General features: G+C 36.6%; 1 protein-coding gene across 3 annotated transcripts in view; it reads right to left on the reverse strand.

Moving 5' to 3' along the window:
- PPP2R2B (protein phosphatase 2 regulatory subunit Bbeta) overlaps window positions 1–17,385 on the reverse strand; it is a 242,200-nt gene that overhangs the window by 85,509 nt on the left and 139,306 nt on the right. The gene's annotated exons all lie outside the window — the stretch shown is intronic.

Consider the following 17,385-nt stretch of genomic DNA (forward strand, 5'->3'; position numbering starts at 1 on the left):
GCTTAGCAAAGGCCAAATAACTGCTTAAAGGAAGACACTTGGGTTGATGGACAGCACTTCTCTTGATTGGCCAACGGCTTTCACTTAAAAAAAAAAAAAGAGCAAGAATCATGCCCTCTTGAAACAACCCTTTTGCTTGTTTAAAGATGCATACATTCGAAAGGATGAGTTACAGACCTCTTTAACCTTAACTAATCATTTCTAGAACAACTCAGGATCCGAATTAGCTCCAGAGACTTGTGCAATTATGTCCCAGAAGACACTTGATTGGCAGGTGGAGGCCAAATTCTCTTTTCTAGCTCTTGAACGGCGATTGACAGAAATGTGATTCCACAGAAAGGGGGTTCAGCCTCTCTCATAATAATAGATTAATTTGTTTCTACTACAACGGGACAAATAAGATTCAGTAACTCTTCCAGCACATATCCTATTCCCTGCCTCAAAACCATGAAACAATATGAAACACATTGCCATACTTCTTTCTCATTTAGCATCAGGAAACAGCAACAGGTAACTTGAAACTTTGTAATATTAAACCTTTCTTTCTTTTCTCACAGTTTTCCATCAGCTGGATCCACCCCCCCAATAGAACTGGCTTTCAGAAGATGCCCTATTCTGTATAACAGATACATTCCTAACCACACAGGACGTATACAGTATAGACATGTAATGTTTCAAATTAAATTCTATATTAATGGCACGATATGGACAGGAGCACATTACTTTTTTTATTGCAACAGTGAACAAATAATCTCTCCTCTTCCTGGAGTAGCCTCTGGGTAGGTCTATCATTTTCCAGTGGGAAGAACATCATAGGTCAAAAGAAGAGCTGACCTCATTAGGGGCACTTTTTCTGATTTCACAAAATAAATCACTTGGGGAACTAACAGGAATGCAGGTACGCCTTGCCTATTTGTCCTCTCAATTACTATCGCACCAATATCCCCAATCTTAATGAAGGATAGAGATGAAATCATTAGTCCTGGACAAAGGTCCAGAACTGAGAAGAGAATGGAAGCAGAAGAAACAAAGAAAGACAAATCCTTTAGATCAGTGGTTCCCAACCTTTTTTTCGCCCTGCACCCCTAAAGAAATTTCACTCGAACCTCACATTCCCTGAAATTTAGACTTTAGGAACTACTGAATGCGTTAAATATGTGGTAGGATTGAATCTTTTCAGCTATGTATGTGACGGCCACTAAATAACTATACTTAACTCTAAAATGAAAACAAAGTTAATCCATTGAATAATAAATAAAAATTCCAACATATAGCCAATATCCTATTATTTATCTGGACTTTTCTCGCACCCCCTGGAATATTGTCCCGTACCTCCAAGTTGGGAACCTCTGCTTTAGATGGAAAAAGAAAGGCCAAACAAAGATGTTTGATCTGGGATTTTCTAGATTTGGAAATATTAGTGAAGTTCATATAAAGTATTTGGAACAGGGGTGTCAAACTCAGGTCGTCACGAAAACGTCATGTGAAGTATCACAACTTTCCCCGCTTTGCTAACTGGGCGTGGGCAGCGTGTGACACATGTGACCTGTGGGCCGCAAGTTTGACAGTCCTGATCTAGAACAATCTTCAGAAAGTACAAAAGTGGTGCAATTCTAAACACATTTCTAAACTCAGAAATTAAGTCTTAGGGGTTTTCTTGTATTTAAAGTTTCTCTAAATCCATGTATTCCATATTTTTGATGAAGGTGATGATGCTGACTTTTTAAAAATTATGAACATACCTAATGCTCCTGTTTCCCCACACAACAATAACCTGGCTGAGCCGAGAGAGAGTGATTGGCCCAAAATCAAGGAGCCAGGTTTCATACCTAAAGTGGGATTAGAACTCATAGTTTCTTGTTTCTAATCCAGCATGTTCACCACTACACCAACTGTTCCTCTTTTGCCACTTTGTCCAGTCCTCAAATCAATTCCCAGGTCATGGTTTCTAGAAATTTGATATTAGCTATCTCAATAGCTATAATAATAGCTATTGCTATTATTTAATACCGGCTCATCTTTGCAACTTAAAATATAATGCAATATATGCATGCAGCCGTTAAAAGAAAAACAAAGACTCTGGTACAGAGAAATTACAAATAACGTATCTTAAATAAGCAAAATGGAAAAGAATTTAGACTGCACCAAGGTAAACTGCTGATGAGTAGTTTTATCAGGGCTATTGTTGGGGGCGGGGGAACGGAAAGTCAGAGGTTAATGTTGCTGCAATGACTCCCTCTCTGCCTTCAGTGATTACATTCGAGTGCAGATTTCAGCAAATGCAAAGCATGACTGAAAAGGGAGGGAGAAGGTTTCAGGGGCAGGAGTACTCCTAACTACATTTTCTTTTTAAAAATGAAGCAAGCTTTCACACGTGCTGAACCTTTGGCATCCAACTTCACTGCGAGAAGACTAGATCCGATGGTGTTACTTGTTTTAAATCCAGTATTTACAAAGCTTTTTCATTTTCTTCAGAAGCTTTCAGTTTTGCTGCTAAGAAGAGCGTAAGTATCAGAGTGCTGTAACTTTCTATAGTCATGGCTAATAGAAAGACCAAGATGTGCAATCATAATCCTGAAATGAGATATGCTGTGCATAACCTTTGGATGATAGAAGGAAACAGAACGTGTGCGTTTCTTGTGCATTTCAAGTCATCAGCTGTTTCAGAGATAAGACTATATTATGATCTGTATGAACAGAACAGAAAGGCCATGGTTGTACATGAATCCCTCTTCTTATTCTGCCTACAGTTGCTGCAGAGACGAGGAAAAAGGAAAGGTTTGGTTTTGGATTTGGCAGAACTACTGCAATCCCTTCCAGCCAAACTCAGATAACTGCAGCTATTTATATTATAGGAGCAGGGGTGGGCTTCAAAATTTTTAGCAAGGGGTTCTCTGCCCAGTTGCTGGGTGGGCGTGGTCATAGTCGCGTGGCCTAGTCGGCCTCCTGCACCACAGCAGGGGGGGGGGGATTTGCCTTTCCCAGGCTCCAGAGGCTCTCTGGAAGCTGGAAATGGGCCCATTTCTGGTCTTCCTGAACTTCCGGGAGGCCCGTTTTGCGTACGCCCTGCACTTACTTGCATCCAAAAAGGGGCCACGTGGGGACTCCTGGGAGGGGAGGGACAGGGGGGTGGGTCCAGCCAGGAGTGTGATTTGGGGGTTCTCCCAACTGTGCAGAATCTTAACTAGGGGCTCCCCCGAACTCCCGCAAACCCCCAGCAGCTCACTCTGCTAAGAGTATAAGAGTCTTTCTAGGTTTGGAAAGCATACTGGTTCTCGACATTAACTGCAATCCAATAATAATAGCCTAAAGAATCATAATATGTGCTTTGCATACTTATTTGATATATATAGCTGCCCATTTCATGTTGACTCTAGCTGGCTTTGAATAAAACAATTAAAATCCATAAAATACAAAATACAAAAAAACAAATCCAAATAAAAACAATAGATGGGATATGGATGTGTGTGTGTGTGTGTGTAAATATGTACACACACACACTAATAAAATATAAGCAAGCATGCACTTAACTATCCTTACAGAGATATATCTTAATCTCACAAAAGAATACCAATACACAAAGCACAGATCCTATTTAACATCACTTCCTATGGTCACAAAAAAATGTTTGACAAGGTGATTTTTCAGTCCAGCCATTATGTTTCATTCTAATTTCCAAAAGCAAATATCTTTCTCCCCAGCTGGCAGCTTGTGCTGCCTTGTCATCAGAGGGCTATTTCCATAATGCTGGTGTAAAAACCTTTGCCATGCTGATTCTCATAGACAGCACAGGGAGCCCTTTCCCTAGAATCTTGCTACTTCTGCAAATATAGAAGCGAGAGATGATGCTACACAATGTTCAAAGGCATAAGACCTTTTGATGAAAGGAAATTGTGACTGCCCCCATGTTAGTAATGTTGCTGCATAATCTAAATGCATTTTAAACTCTACTTAAAAATAATCTTTACTGATAAAGATATTAAAATTTTCATACTTGTGCATTTGGAATCTCACTGGTAAGAAATGGTACTTGGAGAAAGGGGCTATAATTAAAATAAATACTGGAAATTATTGATTCCCTTTATCTTTTTTCAAAATGTTGTCCCTATTAATACAGTACCTTACCAGAGATACGGATCCATTACCACATCATATTTATTTAGTACAATGTGTGAAATGGAATCTTCGCACTGTGTTTGATTTCAATGCTGCATTCTACATCAGAAGGTGGGGAAAGTGAGGCTCGGCACTATGAAGGTATTTCATATATAGTAATGTGACATTGCAAGGAAGAAAATATCATGGTGCCCAATTTGTGTCTTGAATGTTTACTTCTGCTTTGTTATGCCCCTGTCAGAATCTGATGCGGAGGGGGAGGCCGAGCAGCTGACAGGGAGTGGAAGAAACTGGGGAAGGGCACAGTCTGGCTAGGCAGAATGGGGGAGATTTAGAGCAAGGGAGAGGGAAATTGGAGGAAGACCCAGGCCCACTCCCTCTTCAACCTAGGGCATGCAGGGAGGAATGGAGAAGGGAGCAACGTGAGTTGCATGGCTTATGGGGGAGGAAAGGGCCCTGATTCCCTTCATTAGCTGCAACTGGGAACACAGTGTTTAAAAAGGGAAGTTGTACACAGCAAACTGTTGGTAGCAAATCGTGAATTTATCTCGTCTCATCATTGTTTATCTGTGTTCCTGGTGTCTTCCCAACTGTGTGAGTTTTGCCGTGCTTTCAAGTCAGAAATTCCTTCTCCTGCTCTGTCAAGTAATTACCACAGCTTGGTTTGTTTGGATGTATGTATCTTGTTTTAGACTGAATTTTCTGCAGTTAAAGGCTGTTCCTGGGAGTTTTTCTCCAGCCGAAAGTAATCTGGACAATGGGGGCAAAGTTGGAGATAATAATGGGACTCTTCTTGCTTATTTGACTGTGTTGCCTTTGTGCCAAGCTGCCGGTCACCAGAGCTTTTAAAAATATGGACAAGTAAAAAAATGGAAAATTTCTCAAGGAGATTGTATGTTATAGATTATCATCTTCATTTGTGATGATTCATTTTCTTGCAAGTTAAGGTAAAGGTAAAGGTTCCCCTCACACATACGTGCTAGTTGTTTCCAATTTAAGGAGCAGTGCTCATCACTGTTACAAAGCCAAAGAGCCAGTGCTGTCCGAAGATGTCTCCATGATCATGTGGCCAGCATGACTAAACACCAAAGGTGCATGGAACGCTGTTACCTTCCCACCAAAGCGGTCCCTATTTTTCTACTGGCATTTTTACATGTTTTTGAACTGCTAGGTTTGCAGAAACTGGAACAAGTAACGGGAGCTCACTCCATTATGCAGTGCTGGGGATTTGAACTGCCGAACCGCCTTTCTGATTGACAAGCTCAGTGTCTTAGCCACTGAGCCACTGAGTCCCCTATTCCTTGCAAGTTACACACTGATTATTCCTAAATTACACACTCTATGACCCATGGTTCCATCCACTCTGTCTGTATGATGCCTGTCCTTTTTGTATCTGCTCTCCCACTCTCTGCTATCTATAAGGCAGATGCATTTCCTTGCAAGTTACAACTTGATTATTCCTAAATTATACACTCTATGATCCATGGCTCTGTCCGCTGTGTATGTATAATGCCCATCCTTTTTATATCCGCTCACCAGTTCTTTGTTATCTATCAGACAGATGAATAGCGAGTTCCATGCTGCTTCATTCCTAACTATAGAAAATCTTTACATTTTCTCCATGTTGCCCCAATTCAAGTCTTTTCAATCTTGCCAACTTGAACATGTTGACTGAGGAATTCTGGGAGTTGAAATCCACACATGTTAAAATTACCAAGGCCAGGAAATACTGCCCTAATTTCACCAGATAAAGATCTATTCTGTATGTTCATTGTTTTTAAGGTTTCTTGTTCATTCAAACTTAAAGAAAGTAAAATTGGTATATTTTAGTCACTTAACTCTACAGCAAAAAGATTACTGGAATGGCTATTCTCTAGTTTAATTTGCAATAATCTAAAATTAACTTTATTGAAACCAGTTACACAGCTGTTTAAATACAGCCATGGCACATGCAATCCATTTAGATAGTATTTGTGAAAGTATCATTATTACCATACAGCCAACCAATCAGAACTTAATTGAAACATGAACATTAGCCCCAGGATACAAATGAGAAAAAAAACATCAAGTTCTATAAAATAGATTACCCACTTTGACAGGACTGGAGAAATAGTATTGGGGAACTCATATTTTACGGCAAATCAAATATATTCTGACTATCTGGACGTAAGTCCTTGTGAACAACCCACATAAACTGTAAAAATCCAGTCTCATTTCACAAAGTGTATTTCATGTAATTGCTCTGGGACTCCATGGCCAACATAATGGTGACAAATCTGACAATTATGTATGCAGAAACTAGGATTTGCTAATTGACATCAATGTACAATGTAGAAAATTCAAAATAATGGGATGGTGATCTTACTTTCTTTTTCTGTACATGTATATGGTTTTTTTTTTAAAAAAAACTTTGCCTTGTTTTATTGTGAGCCACCCAGAGTCAGTCTGAAACCAGGAGGTATCTCGATTGATGCTGACAGGGAATAGTATTTTAAATTATAGAAAAGCAAATTCCAGGTAAGAAAAATATCTTATAGTAAGAGAACTTAGATGACACCCAGTTTGGTGTAGCATAGGGCTGTCAAACTCCTGGTCCACGGGCCAGATATATCATGTGCTGGCCATGCCCATGCCTGGTTTAGCGAAGGGGAGAAAAAGTCCTGATACGTCACATGACGCCACCGTGACTGTGTGAGTTTCACATTAGTGTAGCGATTAAAGGCATCAGATTAGAAACCAAAGGGACCGTGTGTGTGTGTGTGTGTGTGTGTGTGTGTGTGTGCATGAATTCTGTCATTGCACAAACAGAAAGAAGGGAAGACTCTAATTTGGCTAATCATACTCTTTTTGGTCCATTTTTTTTTGCAATATTGCTAAAATGATGGGTTACATGTGATTAAAATACATGTCAGCTCTTACTGAGAGATATCGCTGCTTTTCAGGTTTGTTTTTGACATTCTTGGATATTATTACAATCTGAACCTGCTTGTTGCCTGCAACTTCAAGCAACTTCATTTAAAAGCTAGTACACTATAATATTAATTTGGATTTCTAGGCAATCAGCATTTGAATGATGTACAATTACTAACTTCACTCAAAGGACTCCAGCAGCATATTGGTAGAAACAGCAGGAGGAAGAATACGAAATCTTGCCTTTTAGTTGCTTTCCTGCATCTTGGGTGCCTCCCCTCAATAAAAGCAATTCAACAAAAACAGTTTCCATGGTGACCCTTCATTTTCCAAGTGGCAGATGATATCACTCTGTAGTTTTCTCCTTTCTGAAATGCATTTATGTTCCTTATTGCTCTCTAAGTATTCTGAAGACTGGATTTGATTTCCTTATGAGCAATAGGTTAGAATTAGGGGAGGAAATCCCTAAATATAGACATAGAGCAAATATTTTTTAATATATTCCACCCACACAATGACCTGTTGGACAGCAAGTAGGTGGGACAATACTGAATTCTCAGGAATTCTCTGGAATATCTTCACTCCAGGGAGGAAAGATATAAATTTTTGTTAACTGTAAAAAAATACCCCTGAATTTAAATTATGAAGTGCTTTTGATAGTATTTCTATCCTTCACTACCCCACCCCACCCCATTGCAAAGTCTGTTTTTATTTTTTATTTCATTATGCAAATCATGTGGTGGGTTAGAAAGAAGTGATCAACTCCTTTTGCAGGTTTTTTTCCCCACACACCACACCAACCCTTTCAAAGCAGCAATAGAAAAAGTAAACTTAGGGTTGAGTTTGCAAAGCTCTGTTAAATCCTCAGTAAAAAGGAACACAACTAAATATTGAAAACATTGTGGATTGGGCAGTTTTCAGAGAGTAACCTTGCTGAACATTGTTCTAGATAGATGTGCATCGGACTGTAAAGTTATAAAAAATAATTTTCAAAGGCCGCAACATTCTTCAGAATTTTTTCCTTTTCCTATGGATGTGGTTTCCTTTTTATATTTTTCCTCTGTATGTATTGTTGTCCTTCTTTTTAAATTACAGATTGTCCTTGGTTAAATATGGTAGTTGGGATTGGGAACTCCATTGCTAAGTGACATGATTATAAAGCATGACATCACATGACTGTGCGGCTTTGCAATGGAAGTTCCAGTCATCAGATGAATCCTATGTGGCCATTAGGGATGATGCCAGGTGATTGGCATTTACAACTTTCTGCTTGTTTCCCCAATAACACTGCTTGTTGGAAGCCAACAGTGAAGGTCACAAATAGTGATCACATGACTACAGCCAGATACTATAAGCAGATTACCAAGTGCCCAAATTGTGATCACATGACTAAGGGACTTTGCAATAGCCCCAACCATAACTATCTTCATTCAGCAATATCCTAGCTTTGAAAGATTGCTGAGCTATGGACAATAGATTAAGATCTCCTGAACTATCCTATCCAATGTTTATTTGGATATACTGTGGTGGGATTTATTAACTAGATGCTCATTTTTATTTCACAATTATTTTTGATATTTGTATATTAATAATTTAATTACTTGCCTCTTCTATTTGATTATATTAAAGTTTCTCCTTGATGATGCTTTGCCTTAAGAAGAAACAAAAACACTTATAGTAATCAATTTTCCTTAATTACTGAGTACCCCAGAGCCAAGACCCATCTTAAGGCCAAGGCAAGTTTCCATGGACATAAATGGACTCTAAGTTAATTTGGTCTTGGATTTTAATAGATCCAGCAGCCAAAATCAGTTCTTGGTACTCAGTGTGACAGAAAAAAAAAATCAGAGTTATTTATTCTAACTTGTGGATATGAGCAAAAGTTTATAACTGCCAAATCATTTAGCACTGATAAATGGAACTCATTGTCATTGTTTGCCAATTGAATATTCACAGAAAAAGACAGATCCAGAAGGCTTCTTTTTCTTCAGATTTGTTATTTCAATACAAACATATCTTTTTCCAGAAGAGGTTGAAGCAGGTTATGAAGATTACACTTCAGCTTGTTCATTCCTATTCAACTGTGCATTGCATGAAGCATATACTGACGTGCATTCTGCCACTGGAGATGTTTGTGAAGCATTAGTTATTATAAAAAATGAGGATAAACCCTAGATACTTAAAAAAGAATCAAGGAAGGAAAGGAAAGGAAAGGAAAGGAAAGGAAAGGAAAGGAAAGGAAAGGAAAGGGGATTTAAAGCTTAACTCTGGAAAAGTTGCTAATTAAACCTGCCATTTCCAACACTTCACGTATGTTACAGCAGCTGGCACAGTGTCAATCTCATAATTAAGCAATCCAATAATCATATTGTGTCAATCCAATCATTAAAAGCAATTGAAAACTCTCAGAAAATACTACCAACTGGCACTATAATAAAAGTAAGGCTGAATGGAAGTGGGGAATGAAGCAAGGAATTGGAGGTTTTTTTATTAACTGTTTGTTTAGTAGAAACTCTTCAAATAAAAGAGTATATAGAACTTTTGGACTAAAATCCTATATATTCTTACTACTGAGATCAATACTTATTTTTGAGTAGCAAACGATAACACATAAATGGATCTTCTGGTTTTTGTGATATTAGAAATGTCTGCTTTAATTCCTTCAATCTGATGTTACACTTAGCAATTTCAAGCTATCAGCTATCTCACACTGCAAATCAAAGTACCACACAGACAGATACATAAACAGAGTTGTTCAAGCATTTCTAAATGATATTGTTTATCATCAAAGCAGAATTTGAATCAGTTCAGATGTGATCTTAAACTTAGCACCAATAAAGACAGAAAAATATAACAATTTAAAATTTTGATACTGCATGATTTCTTTGGTTTATGTATAATTATGTTAGCTATATGAAATTAAATATATGTTTGTAACAAAAAGTTACTAACTGAGGTAATCCACTCCCCATAAAAATCTGCACAGAAAAATATTTTTTCAAATATGCTTTTAAGAGAAAAGAATAGCAATAGCTCTTAGACCTATGTACCTCTCCATAGTGCTTTACAGCACTCTCTGAATGGTTTACAGAGTCAGCATTTTCAAAATCTGGGTCCTCATTTTACTGACCTCAGAAAAATGGAAGGCTGAATCATGATCAAATTCCCCACTGTGGGCAGAGTTAGCCTGCAATATTGCATTCTGACCACTGTCCCACCACGGCCCTTATAAATCCCTGTTTTCAAATATGAGTCTTTTGAGCTCCATGAAATCTTTGCAAAAGCCCTTATGCCTAACATTTCAAGCACATATATGTGGAACTAATTATAAAAGCAAGTAAGAAGTGGCTTCACCATCTTGGATAGATCTGGGATGTTTTAGAAATTGATTTCAGACATTATGAGAAATAAACCAAATGAAAGGATTCATGCTGCCTCTGCTCATACTTTTAATATGCTTATTACTCATGGGGAAGTAAGAATTACTTCTGGAACCTTGGACATCTCATCCTATGAAAAAATAGGAACTATGAATTACCCGTATTGAATTAACCTGTTTGTATACCAGACATTTTTCATAGACATTTGAAATTCAGCTCCTCAAATCTCCATTTTTTTTAAAAAAATTACTACTCTACCATAAGCAAGGATTTTAAATTTATGCATAACAAATTAAGGAGTATGTTTTTAAAAACTGAAGAAACTGAAGAAATATCTAACTCATTCAAATTTCAAGGAAAGGATATAATATGTAGTTTAACACTGGTAAGAATGGGATAATAACTTAATGAAGGAATAGAAGGCTAAGCGTTGAACTGCCTGTCACTCCACAGCTATTCTTTGAACCTCGATTCTGATATGTAGTTGAAATAAAAACAACCACAATAAGATGTAAGATTCTAGCTTCTGCAGAACAGAATTAAAGGAGGACTTCTTTTGTTATGAAGATTAAAATCAAAGGTATTCATAGGAATAAAAAAAAATCAAGATGGTGGTTGTACTCTTATGATTGAAGCCACACTTTGTTTACATGCACTACAACACATGTAAAAAATGGGCAGAAGTTTCTGTAGCCACTGTTGACTTTTTTGATTCCTCTTCACAGATTTTCCCAGGTAAATTAAACTCACTGAGTTAAAAAGGATAATCAGGAAGATCAGGTGTGGCTGTTGTTCTTTGGCACCAATCTCCCCAATATTAGATTCTCGTTTCTTCATGATTATCACAGAAGTTATAAATAACTATGGCTGTTCCTTGCAAGTAGATAAAATGCAGGAGACAAATTAATTGTTGATATTTCTAGGGTTCAAATGCCAAAATAAGAAAAGGTTTCTGCTGAATTCAATGACTTTTCAAAACCTATTAAACATACACAATGTCACAAATAGCTTTCAAATGTCAGCAGAGGAATTAAAGCCTTATCTGCATACAGTGGAAAATGACACAAATGGAAACAATTGTGTAAATTTTATCTTACTGATTTCATCTTTACAAAGGCCTCCCTTTGTAAGATGACTTTGGTCCAGGCACTGCTCTGAATTACACAGAGTGCCCGTGAATGGACCTGGCTTATCATAGTCTTACTTCAAATACATCCCATGTGCATGGATGGTGGATGTTTAATGAACGACTGGACAAAATTTAGGTTTAAAAGGTACCAAAATGTAGTGCTTTTACCAGTAATTTTTAATTGCCTAAATGATGTTTGGGCCTAATGAAAGCATATTAACTGCATCGCCAGGAATTAGGAGTTCAGGAAACAGAGTACTATATAGTCACCTATTGCCAAGGTCAAAGGGAAAAGGTTATTTGCTTAGATGGGGTGGGATATAGAGGGCTGGCTAACAGGTAAAGATGTAGCCAGTAAAAAAAAACAACCCTCAAAAGTAGTAATGCTAAAGGATGAATGTTATTTGAAGGTTGGAGTGGATGCCTAAGTATTATCTTCCAATTGGATCTTCATTGTTTTTCCACTTCTGTCGTGCTTTCAGGATGGGAGTAACTATAACTTTCTTAAGGGGGTCAAGGTACACAGCCTGTGAGCCTCCACCCAGTGACCACTGGAGAAAGCACAGGGTGGGGTCTGCTCTTTTTGGGCATGAACCGAGATTCAGGCCACCCTTCTGCCACCCCTTGCAGGAGGTATTCTGCTGGTTACAATCAAACAATGGATCTCTCCAGAATTCAAGACTACAGCAGCAAAAGAAAAAGGACTATCAAAATAGTCACAGAATTTATTTTTATTTGAGACTGGTGATATTTGTCCATGTCAGAAGTATACTCAAATTATAAATTTATCCAAGACATTAAGCAAAATTAACAGATCAGATAGGGAGGCAGAATTATCTTGAAAAATCTCAGAAGTTAGTTTACTGTATGTATTCAGTGTTTAGTACTTGACTGGATTTCTACAGCCCAGATTGGGTAGCCATACAATAAGGACACCTTTCTAAGAAGCCAAAATATATGTAATTTTAATATGGAAAAACAATTTAACAATACATGTACCACTTCTCTATACATAAGAAGAATATTTTATATTCCTAATCAAAATTGAATATATGGTATATTTCCAATTAAAGCAATGTAACTGAAGACCAAATGGTCTTGAAAACAAAATAACAAAAATCCTAGAAGAACCTTCAGGTTAAAATACACATTATTAACTTATTGTTGGAAGGTAAATACTAAGAAACAAATACATTTCCTAATTTTAAATGCTGTGGGAGATGGAATCCCCTCCTTTATTTTTTGTTATCAAATTTGATTTAGGAAGAAAAGAAATGGCCCCTCTAAAAGCTGGCCTTTTAAAGCATTGTGCTCATTGGAGGGATCAAAATCTGTTTAAAGCTTAGAGACATAATTAAAAAAAAATCAAAAGCTATAGATTACGCCTTCTTATAGAGTAGAGTAGAATAGAATAGAATTCTTTTATTAACCAAGTGTGGTTGGACATACAAGGAATTTGTCTTGGTGAAAATACTCTCAGTATACATAAAAGAAAAAATACATTCGTCAAGAATGCATCTTTTATCAAAAGTCAGCTCAAGCGTTAAAGGCTGCTTTTGTAGGATAGAGATACAAAATTTTAATAGAAATAAAAATGAAAAACAATAATCAGTATGATTTGTCCCTCCAGTATAAATTACCAAGAAGTGGAATGACCTGCATTTAATAATTAGGTTAAAAAGTATTAGGAAAGGAAGAACTGCTCTTGATGTTTGAATGGAAGGGTCATGCCCAGATTATCTGAAGCAATCAATCTTCTTTCAAACTGTGTGGTCCACAGTAGGGGAGGGGGCAAAAGAGGTTAAATCAGGATCTAATGGCATGCAAAATCACAGATGATTGATCTGTATTGATCTTCCCCTGCTGAGGGGAATGATAGGCTAGCAAACAGAAATCAATTCCACTGCATTAAACTCAGTATGCATCTGATTTCATCAGCAAAAATGGCTTGCAACATTATTACCCAATCACTGTGATGTGTGCAAGCTGTACTCATTACAGCTATCGAACCTACTTATCTAAACTAATGTCTTTTGAAGTGTTTCTGTTCTAATACCAACTTTATGAATTTGAAAGGATTTGAAAATGGTGGAGGAAGTCTAGATCTTTTATCAAAAGTTCATGTACTACTGTAAGTTCTTGAGCTATTATAAAATTGCATATCTATACCTAATAAAAATCCAACTGATGTTTTGGAACCTGTACTAATTCTCCTCCAGCTAATTGGAACTGTCTTTGGACTCTTCAAATACTTTGTTCCATTTTTTTAATGTTAAGTGATTAGCAGTACTAGTAGGAAGGTAAAAATAAAAGAATGTTAGTAGCGGCAATAAGTGTCATACTGTAGTCCTTTGCTTAATTATTTCCTTTATCTTTAATCAATATGATACAACGATGTAATATCTGCCATCTTGCTTATTAATGACCTATCATTATGACCTAAGCCAGTCATGTGTTGTATTTTATATTAAGAACCAAGTTTTGTGTGCAAAATGGCTTTCCTGACATATAGCTATAAATAAAGCATACACATAAATCATAGCATTTTCTTTCAATACCTAACTGAAGAGAAGAGGCCAAGTTATTTCCCAGTTTGAAATGTATGTCCAAAACCAGAGGTTATCTATGCACTATGTAAGAGTTCTAGTTACATATTTCCAGCAGAAATCCTTTTTCTGCTAAAAGTCCATGCATTGTCTCACTGTCTCTTAAGTGCTAGAAATAAGCATAGTTATCCAAAACAATAGAATATGGCAATGAATCTAATATTGCAGTAATATGTAGACATGCTTCCTTCTGCGAACAGGACTCCTGGCCACGTTTATTCTACGCAAATCATTTTAAAATATTAGGACATAAAAATGGGGAGGGTCAAAGTAAACAACAGAAATTGAAAATGGGAAAGAGGCAGGTGTTTTCTTTTAAAAATTGCTTGTATTTCATATAATCATAATCATCCTTGAATATTTGGCTATGTCACTATTTCATGGAAGTTGGGACATATAGCAAAGGCTGTGGACTAGTTACACTAATCGTTGTGGTGGGTCCTTCTTTTACCTTAGTTACCAGTTTGTATTTATTGGGACATTGCAACACTGTTGGGATATTGTGTTTTTAAATTGTTGTAAGCTACTCCAAGTCATGATGTTGAAATGGGAATTAAAATTAATCAAAATAAATACATTTTAAACCTGCATGTTCCTAACATAATTTTGTTTTTCTTCTTAACTTTGAAGACTGGTCTTCAATTATCTGAGCATAATTATATGACTACACAGGTAGTCCTTGACTTACAGACATTCATTTACAACGGCACTGAAAAAAGTGACTTACAACAATTTTCATACTTACAACCAATGCAGCCATCACCATGGTCACATGATCAAAATTTGTATGCTTGGCAACTGACATGTATTTCTGACAGTTGCACAGTTCCAGAGTCATATAATCACTAATTGTAACCTTCCCCTCTGGCTTCTGACAACTAAAGTCAATGGGAGGGGGAGGAAGGAAGAGAGCCAAATTTGCTTGATGACTGTATGATTCATTTAACAATTGTGGCAAAAAGGTTGTAAATTAGGATGCAACTGACAACACCTGTCTTGCTTAGGAACAAAAATTTGGGCTCAGTTGAAGTTGTAAGTTGAGGAGTACCTGTAATTGAACATATCATGTGTTCACATTTGAATGGAATAATAAAGTATTTTTATCTATCTATCTATCTATCTATCTATCTATCTATCTATCTATCTATCTACCTACCTACCTACCTACCTACCTACCTACCTACCTATCTCATGTGTTTGCTGCCCATCTTGCCTTAAATAATCAAATGGCACATTTATTTTTAAATTGTGATTTCATAATCAAATATACGTTCTAATGGTATCTCCTCCTTCTCAACTAGAAAGAAACCAAACATTTATATTGTATTTTTTTTTTTGCTAAAGGGCAGGTTTCAAAGTTTTCATATTTCAGTTAAAGATACAATAAGTAAGATTCCAAATTGCCTGAGTAAACTGAGTAATCTCCTATTTCCTGTTTTACCCCAACCCCCTCCCCTATGATACATGGGTATTTGGCTTTTTAAAACTCCCCCAACATGTGTCTTGCGGCTATACACATGTCCCTTCATTAAACCTACAGAGCCTGTGCTAAAGGGATCAAGAGGTCAACAGGGCAAGTGTTGAAATTTTTTTTTGATTAAGCCCCTCATTCTCCATAGATTCTACTTCCCTTTGTCAGGAAATGAAAACTTATAATTATTAGCTGAACATCTTCTGGGGAAACTGTTGTATTCCTGACTGTGCCCAATGTTTTCTGTTTTGTACAAGTAAAAGACACAGACCTTAACTTTCAAAATTAAAACACAACACAACATGGTAGATTTGGGATTAAAACATTAATGTTTAATGTTTAAAACATTAATGTTTAAAACAATGTTTTTGATACCCAGAAATGACCAATCCAGGAATGTTTTTGCTACCCATTAATTGTACAACTAGCAAACAAAGTGTAAAACCAAGAGAACTCAAATGGGTTAAATTAGATTATGACTCTTGTTTTCATTTCATAAGCTTCCAGTTTTCATTTCCTGTTTTCCTGTTTTCATATTTATTTCATAAGGTTCCAGTTTTTTCTTTCCATGGAATCTGATTGAAACGAAGCTTGCAAATCTTATCCTGCAACAAAGAGAAGTGAATTCTGCTACAAAATATTAGGTACCTGCATTTTACATTGGAATCAATATTCTATGGGGTTCAGGAAATTATGAAGTAATAAGTACTGAGCAAAAGTTTTTCATGATAAGGAGTAATTCCAAGGAAAACTCTGTATAAAATAAGGACCAAACTCAATCTGAAAAATGTTTGTTTAGCCAGAGATTTTTAAGTTCCTCTAGGAGGACAGCAAATTCCACCAACAACTCAATTAAAAAATATATTATTCCAGGTAGGTATTTGCTGAGAGATACTAAACTTGCTGGCCTAAATAACTTTTAGTATTGCCTTTTAAATATGACCTTGATTTTTGGATGCCATTAGATTGTAAGCTTTTACTGTTAATTATTACTTCTTCAAATACCAGATAATCTTATACTCTAGGAAAGGAGAGCTTAAAATTTGCTCCAGCTTGTAGAACATTATTATATACACCTTCATTTTGCATCACAGTAAAATAATACATGTGCCATCAACACCCTCCACGTTCTTAAGATTGTTAGCTTTTGAAAAACCAATGCTAGTCTTGATGTAGATATTAAATCTTATAGACATTGGCAATCTCTATTCACTGGATGCAATACTGTTGAAGACCATTACAACATATTTTTACTTGAAGTCAAAAGAGGCATCAAACTATATGTACCAATAACAACTCCCAAAACAAAAAAACCCCAGATTACCCATAACAATAAGGAAACTTCAATCCAAAAAGAGATCACCCTGGCGGAAAAACAAATCTGGTCACAAATACTGCTACCCTTCAAAAAGATCTTGGCTATGTATCAGAATGGTCAAACAAATGGCAATTTCAAATCTCAACAAATAAATGTTCTGACTTACATATTGGCAAAAAAAAAATCAGAAAATAAAATACAAGCTGAATAGTCAAGACCTTGTTGAAGATCCAAGCTCTGTAAAGGACCTTGGAATACTCATCTCTAATGATCTAAGTGCTAGAGCCACTGTAGCTACATAGCCAAAAAGGCATTAAGAGTTGTTAACCTAATCCTACGTAGCTTTTTCTCTGGTAATTTCACACTACTAACTGGAGCATACAAAACATTTGCTAGACCAATACTCGAATATAGCTCATCAGTCTGGAACCCACATTACATATCTGATATTAGCA

This window comes from Pseudonaja textilis, chromosome 2 (assembly GCF_049901715.1).
Source record: "Pseudonaja textilis isolate UNSWEBS1 chromosome 2, rPseTex1.2, whole genome shotgun sequence".
Classification (NCBI taxonomy): domain Eukaryota; kingdom Metazoa; phylum Chordata; class Lepidosauria; order Squamata; family Elapidae; genus Pseudonaja; species Pseudonaja textilis.